The sequence below is a fragment of the Littorina saxatilis genome, linkage group LG9 (genome assembly GCF_037325665.1).
Source record: "Littorina saxatilis isolate snail1 linkage group LG9, US_GU_Lsax_2.0, whole genome shotgun sequence".
In the NCBI taxonomy this organism is placed as follows: Eukaryota; Metazoa; Mollusca; class Gastropoda; order Littorinimorpha; family Littorinidae; genus Littorina; species Littorina saxatilis.
In genome coordinates this window covers 47,140,040-47,148,603 of record NC_090253.1, presented here as the reverse complement: position 1 = coordinate 47,148,603, position 8,564 = coordinate 47,140,040, and the positions used below count along the sequence as shown (strand labels likewise).

The window sequence follows — 8,564 nt, the reverse complement described above, 5'->3', positions numbered from 1 at the left end:
ATTAACATCATGTTATCGTAGACTTAACTTGCAAAACTGCTTGTTTTGGTGGTGTTACAGCTTGCTTGTAATGTGATTAACATCATGTTATCGTAGACTTAACTTGCAAAACTGCTTGTTTTGGTGGTGTTACAGCTTACTTGTAATGTGATTAACATCATGTTATTGCTGGTATAACATGCAAAACCCCATGTTATGTTGGTGTTAAAGCTTGCTCAAATGCCTATTAACTCCATGTTATGTTGGTGTTAAAGCTTGCTCAAATGCCTATTAACACCATTTTAGTTGGTGTAAGGCTTGATTATTAATGTAAAAAAACACCATGTTATGACGTTCACATAATTGTTTTCCACTGGATGGAATTTTGTGGAAAAGAAAGCATGTTTGGGAATTGTGTGTGGGTTTCATGCTTGGATATTGCACTATGCTGACTTGTCACAGGTCAATTTACATTTAACAATATTAGTTTTCAAATGCATCATCCTTCACACATTATGTAAACATCTTTAACATTAACACTTTGGTTGTAAAATGATTGCACTTTATTCAAACAGGAAAAAAACAAAAATGCTGATTCACAATGTACAATAGCAAAGGACTATTTTGAGTGGAGACAGTGTTCATCCACACTATAGATGCCCTGTGAAAATATTGGCCATAGATATATGTGAATTACTTCCCTTGGGTATGAACATTTATGAATGATTAAATGGGTGAAAGAAGGCCACACAAAATGAAAATCAGTAAATAACAAAATCACTTCCCTTGTGAGTAAGAACAGTCATACCATGTTCCAACTTTTTGCTAAAAATTCGCCCACAATGTGACCTTCAAAGTTAAAAAGGGGTAACTGAACTTCATGTTTGGATGTCATGGAGTCATGGAGTCCAACATGAAGAAATGTATAAGAACACAAGAATGTATGAATGACAAAGAACAAATGTTTATTTTTGAATGTTTTATGTATGTTATTATTACGGACACAAAAGCTCAGCAATGCAATTTCTCTTTTAGAGATTAATAAAGTTATTGTATTGTATGTCAGTAAATTTTGAAAGCCCTAGATTCATAAACATCTGAAAACTGCTCAACGTCTTTGCATCACGGCACATTAATAAAAGTAAGAGTTAGTAAGACTGGCCTAACTGCTATGGTGAGGCAGTAATAACTCGTTGATGAAGAATTATTTGAATTCTGAATTTCGAACAAACAAATACAGTGTCCTTCCAAACCCCCTTTTCAGGCCTCCAAGAATAAAAAAATAAGCTGGTCTTAAAAAGGAGGAAATCTGCTTAATATGTAGGTAAATGTACAACAGGTTGTGAACAGAAAATCCAAAAATGTAAGGTCTGAAAAGCGGGGAAGTTTGAAAAGGGGGGAAGGGGGGGGACCTAAAATGTGACGATCATAACAACCATAATTTATCTAACAAAGTTCATTCTGAAATCTTCTTCAGCGTTTGATTATGGAGAGACTAAATCCTCAGTTCAGATGTGGTCTTAACTCCTTGTCTCCCAGGTACACACAGTCACTATGTACATTGCATCTGTTATCATTCGGCACATATCCGCATCCTGCTTAGACTGTTAGCTTCAGTCGCTTCCTGTAACGTTGATCTAACGCCAGGATTCTAGCCTGTTGATACAGTTTCTACAATTCTGAGTGACCTGCTGCAGCACAGCTGGTCTCGGCTTAAAAAATCTTGGTCAACATAGATGGGGTACAAAGTGTTAAAATAAAGCGTCCTTCCAAAGTTGATGACAGGTCCCCAGAGTATTCACAAAATTATATGGTACTGGAACTGGAAGCCTTGCACGGCGACGAAAAAGATGTCCACGCCTACATGAAGAAGCATCCTTCACGGCTTCAGCGGAAACAGTCGGCTGGGGATGAGGACAGCACCTATGTAAAAAATATAGACAAGAACAAAAATATATGTCAATGGGAAAACAAAGAAACAAGTAGAGAAGGACCTCCCCACCTTTACACAGTGAAAATGAAAAACACATGTGAATGTACTTATGTTTTAAATCTCCCCCCCCCCCCCCCCAATTAAGACCAATTATCCAAGATATTTTTCAGTCCTCAAAGGAGAATTTCACTGTTCTCACGGAACCCTGTAGAAAACTGAGCTGTGCTAATATATTATATAACTGCAAACATCCCTCAAATTCAATATTGCAAGCCACTATACATTCCTCATAAAGGCACTTCATGCTCAGGTGTGAAAACTAACATAAGTTTACAAGTGTGTATCTACTTATAATAATAATAATAATAACGGGCATTTATAAAGCGCCTTATCAGAAGTTCAAAGCGCGTGACAACAATACGTGTATAAAAAATTCATACAATCACTGTCAGATTCAAACAACACATCATGCACATCTCACATCCCCAGACTCTATGCCAAGGCCAAAAAAAAAAGAAGTCTGTTTACGGTATCCCGACCGACCCTATTTTTTTGCGCGACCCTAGACTTTTTTTTGGCATTTGGGAAAAAAAGAAAAAAAAAATCAAAATTTTAAAACAAAGTTTGTCAATGTTTTTTGGCAAAATAATTTGATGTTTTTTTGGGGGAAAAAAAATCCCGACCTACCGACCCTATTTTTTGGGCCGATGTTACCGTAAACAGACTATTTTTTTGTTTGGCCTAAGGAACTATCCGTAATGTTGTTGGAACAAGTGAGTTTTCAAATTGGACTTAAAAGATGAAATCATGTATGGAGAGTGACGTAATAGAAAGGGGAGTGAATTCCATAACTGAGGGCCATGATATGAAAACGTGCGGAAGCCATGAGCCTTGCGTTTAAAGCAACCTTGACAGAGAAGTCGAGCATCAGCAGAAGAATGAAGGGTGCGAGAGGGAGTGTAGAGGGAGACCAGTTCCGAAAGATAGGCAGGTGCCGATTCAGAGAATGAGAGATGATCTTGTAGCAGAAGCAGGCAGCTTTATACCTAATACGTTGAGACACAGGAAGCCAGTGAAGTTCTTTCATGAGAGGAGTGCTGCAGAGTGTTGTACTTTTTGCAAGGGTTGGAGAGTGGAGTCAGGGCAGCCTAGGAGAAGGGATTTGCTGTAATCTAATCTACACAGAATGCAGGATGTAACGAGAGTTTTAGTGGCATCAACAGTCAGAAATGTTCTTGTGGAACCTATTCTTCTAGTTCTAATGTAGTACCTGTTTGTAGTGAACTCACCAGCAGGAGTATTGCATACATAATTACGCATTACTGAATTAAAGTAACTATTTTCAAAGCTTCTCGCTTACCTTGGAATAGTGTCAAGCAGCTTATGTTGTGTCTAGATCAGCAATCAGATCTTCACACTCAGCTTGCACTTGCTGAAAACTGGACATGCCTGTATCTCAATCAAGCTGTTGTTGCGGAGACAACGGAACCATGCTCAAGTCAGGTCCAACTGAAATAAAAGCATATTGTTAGCTGATAAATGATTTGATCAAGCAAAACCATGCGGTATTTTTTTAATAAAATATTTTGTATACCCCGCTAATGCAAAAATAATGTACTTATTTACTATTAGCATTAATTTTAGCTGGTCATTCAAACCAGAGCTTGTTCTAGAACTCCACAAGAACAACCATGGCAGTTGGCAATGGCACTGGCAGAATACAGATCAAAACAATATTAGTATTAGCCTCACCAAGGGTTGACTTCCCATCAAAATGAATCAAACTTCAGAGACATTACAATTTTTCACAATGATTTTTTCAGCAAACAGCCATGTTTACCTGTACAAATGTATCAGTGATATCACTATGAGTATGACAGTATGACAGTGTGGTAAGCTTACCGACGATTCGTTCAGTATAGTCTTTCTATGTAAGTAGTGGTCCAGTGAACGATACCTTCCGCCTGTGGTTCGAGACAGAGATTAAGTTGAAACTTAATTCGAGAAGCCAAACACTGACGAATACTTACGTATTTTGAGCAAAACCCACGCACGTCGACCACAAGTTGATGTCTGCTGGAGTACGTAATCATAACGTAGAGGACAACAGTTTCACTTGGCTGGCTTCGGTTATTCCCTGTATCTGTTCCTTGCTGTTCTCCAAGAGACACCATGGTGCAGCAAGCTGAAGGGTGTCCTGTCGTATTTCCTCGAAGTTGTAGTAGGCAACCAGGTCAGGAGCAGGAGGTGGGGGGCGACTGACCTGCAGCAGAATTCAAATCAATAAGTCAAGTCACTATGACATATCTTTATTGTTATCGCCACACGACGGGCGCTGTGGCGGGGTGGTAAGACGTCGGCCTCGTAATCGGAAGGTCGAGGGTTCGAATCCCGGCCGCGGCCGCCTGGTGGGTTAAGAGTGGAGATTTTTCTGATCTCCCAGGTCAACTTGTGTGCAGACCTGCTAGTGACTTATCCCCCTTCGTGTGTACAGTAGTCCCTTCCATTTCCGGCCCTTTCGTGGGCGTGAACCTACCCGGAGCGGCCAGCTTTCCCATGACTAATGAGTTTTCCTTCTATAATTGACTCTTAATGGCCGTTAACCTGTCTGACGCGGTCAACGGTCACTGATTTTTGCCCTAAGGTGCCCCTCTTACTCGACAGGAGCGGCCACTTAACGGCCACTTGTCACTTTCGCGGGTGAGCGCCTGTGGTGTGTGTGTGTGTGTGTGTGTGTTGTGTGCACAGACGGCACAGCACGAGCAGACGACATGAATACTTACGCATGCGCAAACTGTAAATACAGACATGCGCATACATGTACATTTACGGCAGTCACTTCCGGATCGATCACAGCTGATGTGAGTTTGAAACACTTGTTTATCTGACACTCAAATACATATATAATAATCCAAACAACACACATAGAAACATACGAAACAATAGCTTAGCCAGGACGATCGAGTTAAACACGCAAATAATTAAGATGTATAAACGAAAGCAAAACTAACAGAGACAATGAATCGGCGGCTCGTGGATGATCGCTTTCTTTTCTTCATGAAAACTTGATCGTGTTTTGGGGGTTTTTTTGGAGGAGGAGGGGGCCTGTAATGAACGGCCACCTGATATTTGCGGTCACCTTTGCAATGACTAATGGGTGACCGGATATGGCAGGTACTACTGTACACGCAACCACAAGACCAAGTGCGCACGGAAAAGATCCTGTAATCCATGTCAGAGTTCGGTGGGTTATGGAAACACGAAAATACCCACCATGCTTCCTCCGAAAGCGGCGTGTGGCTGCCTAAATGGCGGGGTAAAAACGGTCATACACGTAAAAACACGAGTGTACATGGGAGTTTCAGCCCACGAACGCAGAAAAAGAAGTTATCGCCACACCAACCCTAAATTTTTCCTACCATACTGTATTGTTATCCGAGAGAGAAAAAATCCATGTTGCAGACTCAACTGGAAAAATTCCCTTCTCCATCATCTAGTGGACAGAGCTCACATGATTTCAAACAAATCTTTTTTTAAAGTCACATACTTTGTGCGACAGTGTTAGTTTACTGTAACTGTAATTTATAAATAGCAAATTAAAAAATATCACTTATCAGATAATCAGCTAAATGCCTGGCAGATGACCCTCATTCAAAGTGAGTAGTGGCTAAACCATGAAACTAGAAAAACAGGTTATAATATATATAAATATAAATCTCACACTGACAGCGGACAGAAACTGAGGAAACACCCAGTATACATGTACCGGTACTCACAAAAGAGTTACAAGTAGCATATTATCACTATCAGTATCACTAATAGCATACTATACTGGGCAAATAACAGCAATTTTTACTCACTGGGGGTTTCCTGGCTGGAGTCTTTGGTGTTTCTGTTAGGCGCGTTTGATCGATCTGCGCGATAGCGCTGCGCGTTTGGTGGATAGATCAAACGCGCACACATCGATCGATGTGTGTGCGTTTGATCGATGCAAAGAATACAATACAAGAATCGTTAAAACGCGCAGCTCTTATACTTGCGCATTTGGACGATCTGTCACAAAGTAAGTCCCTACCACACACAAACGTCGCACGCCGGAAGTGAAAAGTTTCAAATACAGGAATGTTCCGAAATATACCCCGACAACGTTTTTGATTACAATTCAGCTATTTTTTCTTTTTTTTTTTATTACTGCTGAGCTCTATTCACATAGGCTCAAGTTAGTTTTATTGCTTCAGTCTCTCTTCATTCGTTTAACTCATACATGATGGAGAGGTTTAGGCACACACTGCGGCAAGTGGAGGCAGATACATGCATCAGCCATGTGTCCCAAATCAATCTTGATGTCAAGCGAAAAGTTCAATACGATTGTGAACCACCTAAGAGACAAACACACACACACACACACACACACACACACACACACACACACTGCACACATGCACTTACATACACCCAGACACATACACACCCGCGCACATACACACACATGCACAACCTTACACACACAAACGGGCGGGGATGTAGCTCAGTCAGTCGGTAGCGCGCTGGATTTGTATCCAGTTGGTCGCTGTCAGCGTGAGTTCGTCCCCACGTTCGGCGAGAGATTTATTTCTCCGAGTCAACTTTGTGTGCAGACTCGCGCCTCGGTATCCGAACACCCCCGTGTGTACACGGCAAGCACAAGACCAAGTGCGCACAATGACTGCCTAAATGAGAGAGAGAGAGACAGAAAGAGAGAGAGAGAGAGAGAGAGAGAGACAGAGAGAGAGAGAGAGAGAGAGAGAGAGAGAGAGAGACGCACGCGGGCCAAGGAGGAGAGAGAAAGAGATACAGGGACAGGGACAAACATACTGACAGTAGCTGAAATATATATATATATGGGTTCATCGACAGAGAGAGAGAGAGAAAGAGAAAGACCTACTTCCGGTCATAACTTCCGGTCATTGCCAGCAGACGTGTGTGTGCGTAGTACGATGGTGATTTGTGAGACGGATCGTCCAAATGCGCAAGTATATAAGAGCTGCGCGTTTTAACGATTCTTGTATTCTTTGTATCGATCAAACGCGCACACATCGATCGATGTGTGCGCGTTTGATCAATCCACCAAACGCGCAGCGCGATCGCGCAGATCGATCAAACGCGCCTAACATTTCTACTGACTTCTGTAGCACATGGTTGGTTGGCAGACTTCCTGGAATGAGTGCTCGCTTGCCTGTAGGCCCAGCAAAAAAACATGCAAAGAAAATGTTCAAAATGCTGAGTCGAAATTATAAGTTAAATTAACTAAACAGACCTATACATTTAGATCTATTGAAATAGAAACAAGAATTAGTAAAACACACTACTGCAAATCTGTCAAGAATGAACAAGACTGACTCAGTGACCGAGTAAAACAACAAAAGAAATCTAAGTTCTAACCCAGAAGTTTACTAGAATATATTCAAAAACACATTATCACAAGAACGAAGAGTGGTTTTTCCCCATTACCTAATAATTATAGCTCAGAATTACGCCTTTGTCAATGTATGATTCAGAATACGATTGTGTTATTTTTTGTCTGCGAGCTGTAAAAGTACTAGTTACTCATACTGATTGATTGATACTACTAGAGCTTCGTCACTTGAAGCATTACAAGCAAAACAACACAGCACAGACAATCAGATGAAAGCTTATTTTCGCTATATCACTAGTTTTTTTACGTACCGTATTTGAAGCGAACTTTGAAATGTCGGGAACATATCCTCGCATTCTTCGGGTTGAAAAGCTTGTCAGCACGGTTGATTTTGTGGAAGAGCAGCTCTCCATTCGGCATCCGCTTTTCCGTTTGGTATACCATGGAAAGTTATAAGCGTTGAAGATCTTAGTGAGCTCACGCTGCATCCAGGCATACAACAATTTGCACCGGGCATCTTGAAATCATGGTTCACTTCTCTGGCATCATCGAAAAATGGCGAAACGGAAGTGACTTTATTCGGAATGCAGCTTTCTTCCGGTTGTCAGCACTTACCGCGAGCGCAGCGAGTTGGCGATTGATCCAGTCAATACATAACTATGCGCCGGCATAGACCACTGATCTAACAAGAAAAATGTTCATTCAAAATGAACAGCGTCGATGCAATGTCCACCAAAGATTTATTTTGGGAAGTGTTAAAGGTTAGGGTCAAAAGTTAATGAATTGCATGTTGTGCTGGATATAGGCCTATATAAATTGTTTATTTCAATGCTTGCCATAATTGATCAAACAGCCACAAGAAAAAAAAACTTTTTAATTAAAAAATAGAGCTTGTTTGAAACAGGTAGAAAGGAAGAGTTGATATTGCAATATCTGTACGTGGGAATGTGGTGAAAAAGAGTGCTAAAAGTAGTAAGTCAGTCTCAGATCCATTTCAAATATTTATTGCAGAAAAACAAAATACAAATTACAAAAAAACACAGAACCATTACCAGGTGTCATAGGAATGTTTGAAAACAATAGTTTTAATTTTACACTGTAAATACAGGAATCAGAATTAAACACCTCGAACTGATTGGCACATGCATAATGAATCACCTGGAATTGCAACAGGGAGATACTGAAGCAATTGGAAACAAACATCTGAAATTGACAGAGAAACAATTGAAAATATAGTACCAGTTGACATGAGCGTAC

The 8,564-nt window shown here is 40.7% G+C and overlaps 1 long non-coding RNA gene across 2 annotated transcripts; it reads right to left on the bottom strand.

Moving 5' to 3' along the window:
• Positions 1-519: 519 nt before the first annotated feature.
• Positions 520-7,894, bottom strand: LOC138976277 (uncharacterized). Of its 2 annotated transcripts, XR_011458934.1 has the most exons (6): positions 7,619-7,894; positions 5,773-7,127; positions 3,943-4,175; positions 3,273-3,421; positions 2,959-3,089; positions 520-1,902 (listed from the first exon to the last, which is right to left on the bottom strand). It is a non-coding gene; the product is annotated as an uncharacterized lncRNA (long non-coding RNA). The 2 variants fall into 2 exon arrangements; XR_011458933.1 differs by lacking the exon at positions 2,959-3,089 and having other exon boundaries at positions 7,619-7,893.
• Between the last annotated feature and the right edge of the window lie 670 nt (positions 7,895-8,564).